This window comes from Pteronotus mesoamericanus, unplaced genomic scaffold (assembly GCF_021234165.1).
Source record: "Pteronotus mesoamericanus isolate MK-2021 breed Mesoamerican mustached bat unplaced genomic scaffold, CSHL_Meso_final contig_468, whole genome shotgun sequence".
Taxonomy (NCBI): domain Eukaryota; kingdom Metazoa; phylum Chordata; class Mammalia; order Chiroptera; family Mormoopidae; genus Pteronotus; species Pteronotus mesoamericanus.
This window is the reverse complement of record NW_026555176.1, coordinates 298,183-316,057: the sequence shown is the minus strand read 5'-3', so window position 1 is coordinate 316,057 and position 17,875 is coordinate 298,183.

Sequence of the window (17,875 nt, the reverse complement as noted above, 5' to 3'; positions counted from 1 at the left end):
CTTTCTCAGTCAGCCCATGATGTGTAATAGCATCGAAACCTCAAAAGGAACTTAATGACAGTCCTCAATCCCCTAAAGGGTTACTATGCAGAAGATGGTGGCCAGCTGTTCATCTTCTCTGAGAACAACCTGGAAGGACTGAATTTAAGCTACAGGACAAGGTCTTTCAGTTAGTCATCAAGAAGAATTGCCTGTTACATGGAATTGGTAACCATAAGCGGGTATGAAATTGCTTGCCTTGAGAATTTTTAACAACAGGAAAGAAAGGCAGATGGACAAGGCAACCTGCCAGGGCAGAGGTTATATAGAGGTCACCCTTCATTGATGTCCCTCTAGGCAGACATGCACTTGTCCTTAGAAATGCTCTTTCATGAGACTTATGACAAGGTGAGTTCATACCTTATCTATGCTACTAGATTTTAGCATTGTTTAGAGTGATGAGAACATTTGGCATGGTGCCTTGTGCATAGTAGACACTCAAGAAAGATTTTGGAGTGAATGAATTCAATTCAGATGAAATATGTCTTTGGAATAACTCAATTCCCCACCTTCTTTTTTCATCCTCTTCCCCCTTTCATTACCCTTCCCATCTCAGGTGAACTCCAAAATCTCTTCCAGTTCAGAAGTTTTAGTAGTATGGATTTACTCGTATTGTTACAACATCATTGCATCTTTCTTTGGAAACACAGATCTTATAAGCCATCTGTGAATGTGAATTCTTTAATAACAGAACAAAGTTTCCAATTATATGTACATATTAGTTCACAATTCTATGGACTAGGCATTATTAACCTTGTTTTACGAATAAGCAAGCAAGAGCTTAGAGAGATTGCAACATATCCAAGGTCAAATAGCTAAGGATGTAAACTCACACCTGTCTATCTCCAAAGCCCAGTACTTAAACACAAGGCCACATAAGTTCCCTTGCCCAGGAATACACAAGATTTATATATGTAACATAGCATATATCTATCACAAGGAGGAGAGCCCAAGACATTAGTTTTCAATGATAGCAAGTCCTGTTCACTACAGTGAGAGACATAAAATAAACTGAGGAACTAAATCCCCACCTACATTCAAGACTGGCCCTGGTATCCGGCTACCCAAGCCTGCCTGGCCCTAACCCAGCCACTGCTCAGTGCCTGCAAAATGTAGGCCAGACCCTACTGTTTACTGAGATGGTGGGTGTCGCCAAGTGTCAGAGGCTATAAAGGTGCTTAGGGTCCTGATATTTGAGTTTATATTGCTGACTTGCAACCTTTGGACTCTAGCATTTCATCTTCCTGCAGAGTTAATAGTCATCCTTCCTGTTCTGGCATCTGAACCACTGGAAATAGGATCTCTGTCAATAGTTCAATTTGACAGTTTATTTTTACTCCTTCAGTTGCTTTCTGTTCTCTTCTCGGATCATTAATCCACTGTGGGAGAACTTTTGATGACCGAGGACCAAGGCTGTGATGTGTTTAGCTGCCTTATCAGAAATAGCAAATACTGAAACTGTGGTGCACACTGCCCACAGGCCTGGTGCTTTGAGTTCTCCCAGCAAATCTCTCCCTTTTTGACCACATATGTTGATCTACTTAGCCTCCTCTTTTTGTCTTTATCCTCACCCAAGGACATGCTCATTGATTTTTAGATAGAGGGAAGGTGAGGGAGAGAGAAAGGAGAGAAACATCGATGTGAGAGAGAAACATCGCTTTGTTGCCTCCCACACATACCCCGAATGGGGATTGGACTGACAACTAAGGTATGTGCCTTGACCCAGGATGGAACCCACAAGCTTTTGGTATCTGGGACGGTGCTCCAACTGGCTGCGCCACCTGTCCAGGGCTGCCTGATTCTTTTTAAAGAGAGTTACTGAGTTCCTCCTTGCAATTATAGTGTAATTCTCTGGGAAAGTGCGGTTGGATTTGTACATAATTTTCTTGGATGGAATAAATCACCATAAAGCAATTTTCCATTGAAGTTTTGTTACTACATAGTGCAAGAAAATCATGCAATTATCATTTAGTGTGGGGACTGGCCTGTTCTACAGTGAGAGGCTGAGCAGACTGTGTGGGCTTAATTTCAGTGGCACTTGTCTTAGTTTCCAACAACTGCTAAGAAATGACAGCTAGTAGGACAAGAGGAGCTGGGACATGGAGCCCCCATTTTGAAAGAATAATAAACTGGGAGTGCACCCACTAGACTTAAATTCTCTGAGCATAGGGCCTGTGCTATACATTTGCTATACTCTCCACAGTATATAGTGATTAGGAATATAGACTCTGCAACCAGACAGCCTGGGTTCCAATTCTGCCACGATCACCAGCAGGCTGTGTGACACCTCCATGCTTCAGTTTCCCTGTCAGTAAAGCAGTACCTGTCTCCCAGGGCTCTTGTGATGGTTAAATGAGTTAATCTATGTACAGTGCTTAGGACGCAGCCAGGAATGTACTAAGTAAATTATATTTGACACAGTGCTTGGTGTCTAGTAGGCTCAGTAAACGTTTGTGAATGAATAACAGCAGCATTGCGTGACACACCAGTAATAATCCCTGCATGGTGTCATTACCACTCCATCAAAAAGAAAAATTGTGAAATGTTAGAATGACCAGGGAGGAAGTGACGTATTTTTCTCTGGGGTTTTTATAACAATATTGACTCACCTCAGTGTATAGTACTGCATATTTACAAGGAGCTGAAGGCCTTAGGAAGAAAGTGGAATAGTGAATTCCTCAACAAGGGGAACATGTGCTCTGTTCACATTATGATTTGCTAGTTCATGTTGTCACCAAGCCACTAAGTTCCACTAGAGGGCGTGCTGAGGTTGACATAACCTGAGCCAATAAATGCTCAAGGCCTTCCCAGTGAGTTAGCTAGTGCCACTCATTCCCAGGGAGTCTTATAACAGGATTTCTCAAGTGTAGCTCTTGGTTTCCAGTGAATTTTTCCTCCTGGTGCTTTACACTACCAGTGTCCCTGCTTCTTATCCTTCTTTGTCCTCTTTCTCATGACCCCCAACCCTCTGGTTAAGATATGTAATTTATCAATTCACAATATTTAGATGTCGTCGAAAACATGATTTTGTGATCCATACGAAGGAAGTTCTGGTGATTGTCTAAGCATTATACCTGTGGCAGATTCTCTTAGCTTCAGTATGTCTTTAATGTATGTTTGTATGCATGTATACATGTGCATGTATATATATGTGCATGGAATTTACAAGTAATTATACATGGATACACTTTTTAAAATTTTAAACTGTAAAATGCCTTGTTCCTCCTGCTGCCTGAAGCTTTTGGCTTTCTGTGTTCCTTCTACCTTTCTGTGATTGTAATCTCCAGAACCCTCACATTACACCAAATATTAGGTGTAGTTCAATGTCTGGAGGTAAAAGAAAAAAAATGAAATATTTGTCCCATTTAATACTTTGAAAGCATGAGAATACTCTGCGTCTTTCAGAAAAAAAATAACTTTACCAGCAAGTGAACTTATAATTCCTGCAAACTCCTTTAGTTGACTGTATTTTATACATTCCTCAGTCATGACATTTCCTTAGTAGGTTGTCCCTTAACTCCACATAAGCCCTGCCTGTATGCCTATTCTCCAAACTCGGGGGTCTTCGAAGGAGGAGACGGTGCTTCTCAACTTTGTATCCCTGCGTACCCTAACAGCACCCAAAATATAATAATTTGTTAAATGAAATAAGGATGTTAATTTACTTAATAGACTTATTGATTGATTGTGAGTGCATGCATGCGTGAGAGACCGTGTGTGTGTGTGTGTGTGTGTGTGTGTGTGTGTGTGGTTTGCAAGTAGCAGAAACTCACTTCAGCTATCTCAAGGAAAAAAAGTTTATTGAGAACTGGAACTGGAAAACATATCAGGATTTCAGGAGTTTTAAAACAGCTGCCATCTTTATCTCTGCTTCAAAGTCTCTGTCATGACAAATCTCATCTCTGTATATATGCTTTTCTTCGCTTTGGTTGTCATTGGTCCATCTTCTCTATATTCTTCAGCCCAAATCCCAACTGACTTAGCTCATTCCTACTACTCTATTGGACACCATACTTTGCTGCCTGCCTCATGGATTGACACCAACCAGTCTCTGATTGGGCTATGTTGAGTAGTTGCATATTCTGACCTAATCAGTGGCCATTCCTGCCAAAAAGACTGCCTGGCCCTGCTATTTTAAAGGATGGATCGCAATAAATACTAAGTCATCCAAAAATAAATAAATAAAGGATCGACGGTAAGGCTATTAGCAATGTGGCTAAATGGAACAATAAATGAAGCAGGAACATTACAACTCATAACAGAGTGTCCCTGACAAAGGGTTCTAGTACACGTAACAAAGAAAAAAATAACTAACTGTTGTATGTTTTATGTTCAAATTTGTTCCATGCTCTTTATATATAACACTACGTTCATTTGGCCTTTTATGATGTAGTATTAGGGTTGCCAGATTTAACACACAAAAAACTAAGGTGGATGTTCATGCAATATTTGGGGCATTCTTATACCAAAAAATGATGTGTTGTTTATTTGTTGTTCATTTCACTGGGCATATTGTATTTTCCCTGGCAACCCTACTTATCTCCATTTTACAGGTGAGAACACGGAGGCACAAAGAGACAACTTACCAAGGTCACACAGCCAGGAAGTGGCAAAGCCTTTTTGTCCTCAGTTCCTGTGCTCTTAACTACTGTGGGGGACTGCCACTTTAAGCCTATATAATGGCAAGCACATGCAAGCACATGCACATGCGTGTGCTCACACACACAAAGAGAATCCTTTGTTCCTGTCGTGTTTCAAAAATAAAAATCAAACACCAATGCATCCTTAGCTGGATATCAATCAGAATTCAGGCAAGAGACATAAAGCACAGCAGAAATTCACAGGGAAACTTAAATATAAAGACTTGTTAACTATTCAAAGGGTTGTTAACTATTAAAAGGGGTAGCGGAGAACGCTAAGGGGCAGAGGCAGGAGCTGCAGAAGGCACCTATGGCACCTAGGACTAAGGGAAAAAGGAACAAGGAAGAAATTTAGAAACTCAGAGAGAAACGCCCTGAACAGCATGCTGGTCAGATCTCTGAGGGACATGCTGCCTGCAGCAGAGTGACAAGGAAACTGGAGGACAGTCACTGTAGAACCACCAAGTGCAACCTGCTGCTCTAGAAAACACTGCCAGGACACCGACCTTCTGATCTGCTTTCTGCTGCACTACAGAACAGGAAACCAAAAGAAGACCCTACTTTCTCTTCCAGCCTTGCATTGTCCCTCCCACTCTCCTATTCTCAAAAACTAACATCAAGCCAGCTGGCAAAAGAGAAATATAGCTCATAGAGTGCCGCTCCAGTATTACAAATCAAGATAAAGAAGGTGGGTTTAGAGCTGAAGGACATTAAATTAGTAATTGGCACAGATGGAAAGGACATTTTTCATCCTAAGGAAGGAAAGAAGCCCAAAACATCATCATGCAAAAAGAAGATAGATGGACTAAGAGAGATATTTGGGCCTAAAAAACTGACATTCTGTATGAAAACATCTCTTGGAGTAGAGCTATAAAATGCAGCCTGCCGCCAAGATATTGGATAAGCAAGACAAGGTGTTTTAAAGCCCCTTGTGTAAAAATACTCAGAATGCCAGAGGTTTTCAACTGAGCAAATGTCCAGTACAGAGTTACTATAGCTGGGAAATTAATTCTGTAAGATGTTGAGTAAAAAAATTCAGTATTAAAAGATAGATGACTCTTTAGGGACTCTCCTTAGTTATACTTTCAAAAGAATAGTGGTAAATATTTACTATGCAAACTTATCATTTACCTCCCAAATGCTTGACATTTCCAGAGAGTATAAGGCTGGTGTTTGTAGAGGCAGGGGCATAGACTCCATGAACTGTGAAGACCCCATTCACTGCCAGAAGGGAATGAGCCTGAGGATGATGAATAGAGACAGTTCTCTCAATGTGATGAAGAGTAAGTCAGGTGCTGGATCTGTCACCTTTACTTGTGAGATAGTAACCATCCCATGCAGTCAGCAGTTATTTCTTTTCTATAGAATCCTGACTTCCTTGCCTCCATATCAGCTTCTCTAATTGCAGAGTGTCCTCTCTGATTTGCTCTCCAGACAATTATGTCTGTCTTGCAAAGTGCTGACTCTCAGCCTTGCTGGGCAAATTGAACACATCACTCTTTGAAATGCTGATGATGCCAAGGTCAATCCAAGGGGGCATTCTTCTATATTGGAAGCATGCTTCAGCCTCCTGCCTACATGGGCAGTAATGTCTCTTAGTATTTATGGAACATCTACCCCAGCTGCACCTGCCTGCATTGATTGAGTCAAGGCCTAAGCCATTCTGTAGGCATAAAAATACCTCCTACTTGTGGCCCATGCTGTGCATTCATCCTCTTCTTTAAATTTGAAATCAAGGCTACATCCTACTCCTTTTTCAAATATCTAAATGTGTATTAGAGATTTTTATATTCTTAATACTTCCTTTAAAAGTAATATAGTGTAAGACTTAAAAGCATGGGCCAGAATTCCTGGGTTCAAATCCCATCTCTAACCTTTACCACATATATTAATTTGGAAAGAGAATTTTAATTCCTCTATGTCTAGTTTTCTCACAGATTGAGCATAATAATAATATCCATTTCAGAGGGCTATTATGAGAATTAATGTACACATAAGAGACTTAGAGTAGGATCAACTGCCTTGGGAACTGCCTTCCTGCCCTAAAGAATTAGAAGGTGTCAGACAAGAGGTTGTACAGAACTATAATCCCTGAAAGAAGAGAAACAACTATGCGATCCCTATGATTGCCCCAACTTACTGACTTGAGGCAGTTTATAGGCTGCAAAGCAGGTCAAAAGAATCCAAATGAAATCCTGCAGTCTCATTAAGGTAATCAGCAGTCAGAGGTTGGGGAGCCCAGGAAGCTAGTCTTTATAGTGTATAGGAACTCTAGATAGCTACAGAGGGGGTTTCCGCAAGTCCTTGGCTAATTATATGAATTTGTGTGGGGGAAATAACTACAAAAGGCTGAGGAAATAATCACCAGAAATAAGTAGGCAAAGAAATTCCCAGAGTTTACACAGGACTGGAGATAGTTCCATTCTGCTGACCAGAACAGAAAAAAATTACAATATACAAAATATTGGGCAGAATTCTTAGAAGGGTTATCCTCTATAGTAGAACTTTGCTTGGACCCACTTTATCAAGATTTAAAGAAAGCCCTAAAGAAATAAACATACCTGCTAGTAAATTATATTCCGGGACCAAAAACAAACAAACAAACCCACCCAACATTCTTTAAAGAAACACAACAAAATCTAGCACTCAAACTCATAAAATTCACAATGTTTCTCATAAAATAAGAAAGTATCAGCACCCAAAAATGTAGCAAAATATAAGCTGTAATTAGTAGAAAAGTAAATCATAGGAATAGATCAAAAAATGAGAAAATGATGACATTACCAGGCCTTGAACTACTATTATAAATCTGCTAAAAGATGTAAAGGAAAACATGCACATGATGAAAAGAAAAATGGAATATATAATATAAACCCAAATAGAACTTCTAGAGATGAAAAATATATCTGAAGTAAACAGTACAATGAAACTAGCTGAAGATTGAAAATGGCAGAAGAAAAAATAGTGAAATTGATAGTATAACATAGAAACGATCCACAATGAAACACAGAAAAAAACCTAAAGAAGAAGAATAGAGCCTCAGTGAACTGTGAGGCACTATCAGTCTAAATACATGTAACTAGCATCCAAAAAAGAAGGGAGTGAAAAAATACTTGGAGAAATAACAGCCTAAAGATTCCCACTATAAATTCACAGATCCAAGAATCTCAACAAACGCCAATCAGTGTAATCATAAGAAAAACTGCACGAAGAAATGCCATATCAAATTTCTGGTGGGGGGAAAATGATAGAATGAGAAAACCTTAAAGCAACCAGAAAAAGATAAAAACACATGGTTTTTGCAGAACAAATAAAGAATGACGGTAGACTTCTTGACATAAATTACTCAAATTAGAAGAAAAGGCAACACCTTAAAATGCGGAAAGGATAAAAAAAAAAAATCCAACCACCATTTATATAGCCAGGAAAAACATCTTTCAAAAATGAAGACAAAATAAAGCCTATTTTTCATATGATTAAAAGCCAAGAGAACCCATCACCAGTGGCCTGTATTGAAAGAAATCTTAATTGAAGTTCTTCAGGCAAAAGGAAAGTGATAGCAAATGAAGATTTGGATTAGGAAAAGAGAAAGTGAAGAATGCTGAAGGTGGCCAGTAAGTAGGTAAATGTAAAAAATAACTTTTATTACATTTTAAAATTTCTAAAGACAATTGATCATATAAGACAAAAATAAAAATGCTGTATTGTGGAATTAATAAAATATATAGCTGTAAAATGCATAACAACACAAAGGAAAGGGGAAGGAAGTGAAAGTATGATATGTTTCTTTCACTAGTGGGTAAAGAAGTGTAGTGTTGTAAAAAGACAGAGTGTGATAAGTTGAAGGTGGATATGGTAAATCCTGGAGCAATTTCTTTTGAAAAAAGGGATGAAAAGTTAACAATTCATTAATGGAAATAAAATAGAAATGTAAAAGTATTTAATTAACTCAAAAGAGGACAAGGAAAGAGGAAAAGGAGAATAAGAACACAGAAGACACACAGAAACTCTTAGCAAGATGGCAAATTTAAATGCAAAGAAATTAAGTAAAATATAAATGTCTAAATAACCTAATTAAAAGCCAAAGATTGTCAAATTAGATAAGGAAGCAAGACTCAACTATATGCTACATTCAAGGAACCCATTTTATACTGAAAGACACAGATAGGTTAAAATACAAGGATGGAGCCCTGGCTGGTGTGGCTCAATGGATTGCACGCCAGCTTACAAACCAAAGGGTCACTGGTTTGATTCCTAGTCAGGGCACATGCCTGGGTTGTGGGCCAGGCCCCCAATAGGAAGTGTGTAAGAGGCAACCACACATTGATGTTTCTCTCCCTCTCTTTCCTCCCTTATCTTCCTCTCTGTCTAAAAATAAATAAATAAAATCTTTAAAAAAAAATAACGATGGAAAAAGATATACCATGCAAACACTAATTAAAAGAAAGCTGGAATTACTATATTAATAATAGACAAGGCAGATTTTAGAATGAACCATATTGTTAAAGGTAAAAAGGGACATTTCAAAGTGAGAAAAAGTTGAATTCATCAAGAAGATAAAACAATTCTAAATTTATATGCACCTACCTAGTAATAGAGATTCAAAATATATGAAGTTCTATCTGATAGAACCAAAAGGAAGTATTGACAAATACACAAGTATAGTTGGAAATTTCAATCCTCTTCTCTCCAGAATTGATAGTGCAAGTAGTAAAAAATAGGCAAGCTATGGAAAACTCAAAGGAGCAGTACAACCTAATTGATATTTATAGACCATTCCAGCCAACAAGAGTACAACACATTTTCTTAAAGTCCACATGGACCACTTAGCAACATAGATTGTATACTCATCTGTGATCTATGTTTAGACTATAAAATTAGTCTCAATAAATTTAAAATCATTGAACAGAGGATGTTCTTGGCCACAATAAAATAATAACATAAACATGTCATAAAACCCTCAAATTATTGGAAGTTAATCCATAGTCAAAAAAGAAATTTGAAAGAAAATTAGAAAATGCTTTGAGCTGAATTAAAATGAAAACATTAAAGTTTCTGTAATGTGGACTTGATCTTGCATATACAAAAACTAAATCTACAGAAAGTAAATGAAAGTGCAAAAAAAGTGAATAGAAATAATTAGATTTTAGCAAGATTGCACAATACAAAAACAATATACAAAATATCAATTGCATTTCTACATACTAGCAATGAATAATTGGAAATTGGAATAAAGACAATACAATTTACAATAGTGCCAAACAACATGAAATACTTGGGAATAAATTTACCAAAATATGTGCAAGAACTTACACTAAATACTATATGCTTACGGATCAGAAAACTCAATATTGATAAGATATAAGTTGTCCTCAAATTATTCTATAGATTCAATACAATATCACGCTGACTCTTAAATTTATATGGAAATCCAAAAGTCTTAGAATAGTGAAAACAATTTAAGAAGAAAATTCTGAAGGGGCTTGCACTTCTTCATTTGAAGACATGTTAAAAGCTACAGTAATCAAGAGAGTATGATATTAGAGTAAAGATAAACAAGAAAATCCAGAAATAGACCCTCAGATGTGTTGATTTTTATCCAAGCTGCCAATTCTATGGGAGGAATGATAGTTTTTTTATGTAAACAGCATTGGAACAATTGGATAGTCATGTGGGAAAAAAATGAATTTAGATTCTTATGATACACCATACATAAAAACTTCATAATATTATATACTTAACTGTAGAGCTAAAACTTTAAAACATCTAGAAGAAATGATAGGAGAAAAATTTTGGACCCTGGATAGGCATAGATAGGACACAAAAAGCACAAATCAAAAGTACTGATGAATTTAACTTCAGCAAAATTAAAAAATTTTCCTTTTGAAAAGTGTCAAAAATAAAAAGGCAAATCACAGACCGCATGAAATATTTGTAAAATATATATCTGATAAAGGATTTGTACCCAAAAAACCCCAAAAGGAACAAATATAAGAAGATAGATGGCTCATTTTGTTTAAAAAGTGCAAAAATTTAAGTAGACACTTTACCAAAGAAAATACAAGGTGGGGCAAAAGTAGTGTACAGTCATGAGTACCCAAAACAGTTTATTCTTGTATTATTATGCACTTATTGTATTATTTTCCACACAAACAACTGTAAACCTACTTTTGCCCCACCTTATGTATGTATGGTAAATAAGCACATGAAGAGATGTTCAACATTATTTAGACATTAGGGAAAGGCAAATTAAAGCCACAGTGAGATATTGTATGAGGCTTGTCCACAAGAAGTCCAGCCATTATTAATATAATGAGAATGGTTTGTGTGACATCAATGTAACCTGGCAGCCAAGGAGAGTGGACTGCAATGCACATGCGTGAACAATGATGATTTCACTGTTTTACTCAGTGGGGATGGTAGATGCCATTGAGTGAGTATATGTACTGTGTGGCCGTCACAATAAAAATGACTGAGTGAGTAGAGCAACAAATCTGCATCAGATTTTATGTTAAACTTGAACATTCCTCTGCAGAAACTATCTGGATGATTGAGAAGGCCACAGCTATGGGCAACTGGCGATTGGTAGCTTCATCATGACGACGCACCTGCTCATGCATCACGTCTCATGAAGAGTTTTTTGGTGAAACATCGAAGGTGAGTCAACCCCCGTACAGACCAGATTTAGTGCCCTGAGGCTTTGACTTCTGGCTTTCCCCAAAATTAAAATCACCTTTGAAAGGGAAGAGATTTCAGACCATCGATGAGATTCAGGAAAATATGATGAGGCGGCTGATGGCAATAGGGAGAACTGTGTGATGTCCCAAGGTGCCTACTTGGAAGAGGACTGAGGTATCATTGTCCTATGTGCAATGTTTCTTGTATCTTCTTCAACAAATATCTATTTTTTTACAGTATATGACTGGATACATTCTGGACAGACCTCTGGAATGGCCAAAATTAAAGAGACTAGCAATATAAAATGTTGATAAGGATATGGAGCAACTGAAACTTTCATAGATTACATATAGGAATGCAAAATTGATAGACCCAATTTGGAAAACAGTTTAACAGTTTCTTAAAAAGTTACTGTATCACCCAGCAATCCCACTCTTTTATGTTTATCTAACAAATGAAAACCTATGTTTACAGGAAAACTTAATATTACATGGATTTTCTTAGTAGCTTTATTCAAAATAGTCTTAAACCGGAAACCTCCCAAGTGTCCATCAGTGTAGTGGATAAACAAACTGTGATATATCCATTCATTGGAAAACCACTGATACATACAATGTGCCTGAAGTCAGAAATGTTATGGTAAGTAAAAGCAGACACAAAAGACTACATAGTATATTATTTCATTTATATCAAATTCTAAAAAAGTCAAAACTATCATGATAAAAAAAAAAACAAGTGGTGCCTAGGGTCATGGATGTGAGAAGGGACTGATGGTGAACAGGGCCCGATGGGACTTTTGGAGGTAATGGAAATGTTCTATTTTGTTTGTGGTAGTGGTTACAGGGTATACACATTGGCCCAAACTCATCAAACTACACTCTCAAAATGGAGATGGATAAATAATGGAATATTACTCAGTAATAAAAAGATACAAAGAAGTAATAATTTGGATAAACCTCACAGACATTATGCTGAGTGAAAGAAGCCATATGTACAAGAATACATATTATTCTGTTCATTTGAAGTTCTAGAATAGGCAAAAAATCATCTACAATGAAAAAAATTCAGGGATGTGGTTGAATCTGAGGCAGGGCTGGGGGGCATTTACCAGGAGAGGCCTGTGTAACTTCTGGGGTGGTGGTGATATTCTGTATTTTGAGTGAACTGTGCATTATACAGGTATACACATTTGTTAAAACTCACTGAAATGAACATTTAAGATCTACGAATTTCATTGTGTGTACATTATCCCTCAATAAAATTTTCTTAAAAATAAAAAATGCTTTTATGTACATTATTTCATTCCACAGCAACCTGAGAAAGGAGTGCAGTGAAAATTCTCCCCATTTCATATTTCAGAAATCCAGTGTCCAAATGAAAAATTATGTGACTTGCCTGAGATCACACAGCTGGGAAAGGAATTCAGTCTTTCCACTCCCATTCCATTCTTTCCATTATATGTGCTATTTAGTGGTTGTAACTGAACCATGGTACACAGTATAAGATGAGTTTTTAATAAATAAGCAAGTGGAATATGATGCTCTATACACAAACCAAATCTGTATGTTTTCTGAAACAGTAGGACTCAAATAAAAACAGGAACAATAAAAATATTCTCTGCAGTGACATTTCACATGGGCACAGTACAGCGTTTGAATCGCCATCCATGTCCTACAATTTTCTTACTGTTAAACCATAAAACAAAAACACAAACGATAACAGCAATTGCTGGTTTGTAGATTAGAGTTGATCAGCAGAGTTGATGACTGCTGCTTTGATCCACGGGCGTTTGCTGTGAAGTTCTGAGACGTCAACATGAGCCCCCCCATTACAGCAGAGTGCTGGTGCCCACAGCAAGAACCTGCCCCCTTCCTCCCGGGCTGTTCTCCTGAGGTGCAGTCATGCTGGGAGCAATTGACTTCCCCAGGCCAAGGAGCATCATTTTATCACTGATGTGATTTGATATGAAAGGAACTAGAGTCTCCTAGTAAATTCTCAAGGTCCAATTGTATGAAGTCACAAGTGTGGAGGGTTTTATTGTCAGCGGGGAATAACAACTTACTACTTTGCTAGTTCAGAGATCAGATTGCTCAATGTTTTTTCATTCTGACTTGCTCATGAAGAATTTGAGAAATATTCTTTATTGTTAACTGATTTCTATATATCATTACTGTTGATTGGCTTCTTTAAAAGGTTACTTTGGTGTAAGTTCCAGCCTGCTTGGTCAGTGGTTTATATTTCTGGAAAACTTTGGATTGGGTCTATTCCTACATCTTTCTACCTCTAGATGCGGCTGTTTTCATTTCATCTCAGATTTTCATCTCCAAAAAATGCCAGGGAAGATGACACAGACATTAATTGTCACGTACTCTTTTTTTGAAGGTTCTCATACAAAGATGACCCCTTCCTTCCTTCCTTCCTTCCTTCCTTCCTTCCTTCCTTCCTTCCTTCCTTCCTTCCTTCCTTTCTTCCTTCCTTCCTTTCTTCCTTCCTTCCTTCTTCCTTTCTTTCCTGTTGTTCAACAAACGTTATTGAGCACCTACTATGTGCCAGGCATTGCAAATTCAATGTTAATGGCATAATCCTCCTCAAGTTACATCTAGTAACAGAGACCGATAGGTGCCCAGATAACCATAACACAATTCTAAAGTGTTATGATAAAGGGTGAGGGGAGGTGGCAAGGAAGGCAAACCTGAGAGGAACATTAGGTCTAGATGGTGAAGGGCCTCGTGTGTCATCTGAGGGGTTAGATTTTCCTGAGAGGGCAATAGAGAGCCTAAGAGTGTTTCAAGCAGGGGTGAGTCATGATCAGGTCAGAATGCTGGAGAGCTCACTCTGACCTCAGGGTGAAGGACGTATTAAGGTGGTGAAGTTTGGAACCTCTCTGCTGGCTTTCCCTTCCTTCCTGACCGGTGCATCCAGGCCTCCTCTGCTCTCCCTTTCTCTTCTCTTTCTTCCCCTCACTATATCTCCATCCGCTGCTGTGTCATCTGATCTCACTCAGTCCCACTGCTATAAACAGGATCTAATCAGGGATGACTCCCAATTTTATAACTCTAGCTCGACCTCTCTCCTGACCCACAGCATCCCATATCTAAAGGCGTTCCTGACCTCTATGTGGCTGCCTCAAACCTGTTCTTTCCTTCATCTTTCCCAGCATAGTAAATCATCGTCATCCATCCAGGTGGCTACCTAAGGCCACCCCCCATCAGACATCCTCTTTTTCCTTTATGCCTCTGCACCAATCCATTAAGTCTGGTCTGTCACCAAAATATATCCTGAATCCATTCCCTTCTCTCCATTCCCTTCACCATAGCTCTAGGCCAGGCCACCATCCTCTCTCATTTACTCCATCTCAGCTGCTTCCTAACCAAGCTCCCCACTTTCCTTATGCCCCCCTCCTAATCCATTGACCGTACACTAATCAGAGCAATTTCCTAAAAACATAAGTTAGATGCTATTACTTCCCTGCTTAAAACATATCCACTGCACTTAGGAAAATTTCCCATTTCCACTTTGTGGACTAAAAGGCTTTCCAGCCCTCGGTCTATCAGCCTCACCTGAGCTGCTGTCTCCTGCTCACTGCACTCCAGCCTCGGTTCTCCCAGTCCCTCCAACACTTGCACGTACTCCTCCCAGGAAACTCTGGGCAAGGCCAGTTTCTCCTCCCCTCTCAGACCTCAGCTCCCATGTTTCCTCCCCTGGCCACCCCGTCTGTGTAGTCTCTCGGTCCTCGGTTACTCTTTCTCTTTCTCTTCGCTCATTTTCTTCTTAGTACTTAACATAGTTTATAATTATCTTATTCAATGGTGTATTGTCTGGCTCTCCCACTAGAATATAGGCTCCAAATGACTAGGGGCTTTTCTTTTACACACCACAGTGTCACCAGGGCCTAAAAGAGAGCCCAGTACGAAATGTATGTCTTGAATAAAGGAACACGTTTCCCTGAGGGGCTGTGGCCATAGTTCAGATGAGCGATTCTGAGGGCTTGAACGACATCAGTAGAGGTCAGGGTGGGAAACAGAAGAGACTTCCATCAATGCACAAGATTGAATCTTGTAGGATGTGGTGACTGAAAGAGTGTAGGGTGAGGAAAAGGAGTAAAAGATATATTTCTTGACTGGGTGGATAGTGATGCCGTAGATACAGCACAAACTTCAGGAGGAGACACCAAAATGAACGAGGGCGTTCCTTGTGTTGGACCTGAGCTGTGAGGCTGGAGGGGATTAAGAAAAACGATGACTTGTTCTGTAGCATCGGCTAGGGGTCTAAGAAAATTTTACAAGTAAAATTATAGACAGTTTCATTTGAAATCCATGTATTTGCTGTTTGGGCATATATTAAGATATTTCTGAGTCTACTTCCTTTCTCTGCTGTTTCTAATTTTTTCTCTCCTCTTCTACCTTTAGAAATGGGGTATTTGTGATACAATCAAATAAAATTTCAGAAGATGAATATCTCAGTTTAACTTTCTGATCAGTATTCTGCACTTTTTCCATTTTTTAATGATAAAGGTTGTTTTTTATTTGTTTGTTTTGCTTCAAAACATTTAAAGTCTCCTGAACCACTTGACTTTTCAGATTCTTTATATATAGTGTGGAGCCAAAGTTGGTTTACAGTTGTTCTTATGAAAAATAATACAATAATTAATAAATAATCATACAAGAATAAACACTGTGTTTCACATACTCACAACTATAAAGCGACTTTGGCTCCATCCTGTACTTTGAACCTAGATAGTGAAATTTACTCAATTAAAGAAATGGAGAGTTTTAGAAGTAGATGGGACTTCAGTGGTCATTTAGTTCAGTTTAAGAAAAAAAATACCCAAGTTAAAGATAGCTTGTCAAATGGCTGAACTCGGAAAAGCACTCACGGAAGTTTAGTTAATTAAATCCACTCAGTTGGAACTCTGCTCCTGACTGCAACAGCAGAAGGCGCCTTCAGGATCCTGGTGGCAGGCTTTGTGCTGGCTTTTCCTCATCTCCACGTTTGCTCTGTTTAATTCTCCAGCTGTCACACACAAGCACTTAACCTCATCATTTTCCATTTCAGAGATTTCAGACGCTGCTGTTGGATTTGTGAAGTTACTGCCTTAGCAAAATGTGTGTTTTGTTTTTTCAATGACACTATTAGCCTCCTCCCACTCTTATCCCACCTGTTCTTTCAAAGTGTCAGTGTCTGACTTACGATATCTCCCACCTCTCCATTCCTCTTTCTGAGATGCAAAGCCCCTCTCTACCTTCTGCTGCTATCATAGGGCTTCCGGCTCAGCAGGTGTTTTATATTCATCACACCAGCCAGCCCAAATAGTCTAGGGAACCACAATTGGAGTGAGTGTGAATAAAGATTTTATGTATTTGTCAGCCTTCTCAAACTCCTCTGAAAGTCTGCCTGGGGCTTCACTGTTCCTCCCCAGGGTTTTCCTTAAGAATCTTTGTCTATACAGTGTAATTAATCATGATCAGACAGATCCCAAAACAGCACAGGTACACACCCGCATTTGCCTACCATTATGCTGCAGTGGTGACCAGCCCATCTGGCATTTGAAACACTGGGACTATGTGTTACATAAAGGCCATCTTCATTTTCTAAGCTTCTGAAGGGATGGAGCAAATCATGCCCTTGGCACCTCTCCAGGAGGCCCTGAGCCACGCGTGGCTCTGCTTATGCAAGGCACTGAAAGACAAGTGTTCATCTTCTGCTCAGGGCCTCCCAGAGACCACCAAATTTCACACTCTCAGACTGGAAGGGGTCTAAGTTCATTCAGTACAACATCCATATTTTTTAATCATATTGGAAAGTTCTCAGGGTGTCAGTTATAGATCTTGTCAAGATGGAGCCTGAGTCTGTGTTTCCATTATTTAAATGCCTTTGGAATCAAGAAGGTTAGTGTGGTCTGTCTGGAGATGAGCCAAAATCTCACCTGCTACTCAATGCCCCATGATTTGACTCCAGTTTACGTTTATAGACTTACCTGCTCCTGCTCTATCATACAACTTCTGTGTTTTAGCAAAATGATAGTTTTTCTCCCAAATGCTCATGTGCTTCCCATTTCTAAGATCCTCTTTCTATAGGCACATGTCCTTCTTTCTCTTTTTATTTCCCACATTCCTTCAGCTCTGCCACTCAAAGTCATACCGAGGGTCCGGATTCCAATAAAGACTTTCCCAGTTGTTCTGGCTAAAAAGCTTCTCCCTTCCTCCCAGCTCTGATAGCTCAGTTTGTGTCTCTGTCACATGTTACCTAGTAGTTCAGCTATTTGTGTACACATCTTATCTACCTCCTGCTCTAATTACATTGTAAACTCTCTAAGGCAGGGTCATTCATTGTTATCTCAACATCCTCCATAGCATGTAAGACAGGCTTTTGCACTTAACTGGAGCTTAACGAACATCTGTTGTGAAATGAATGAGAATCAAGAAATGAATAGTTAAGGAAACATGAAATGAGTAGCTAAGGAATTTTGGAGCCCTGAAACACTCAGCTGGTGACTGGGGAGTCCAGAGTGAAAGGGA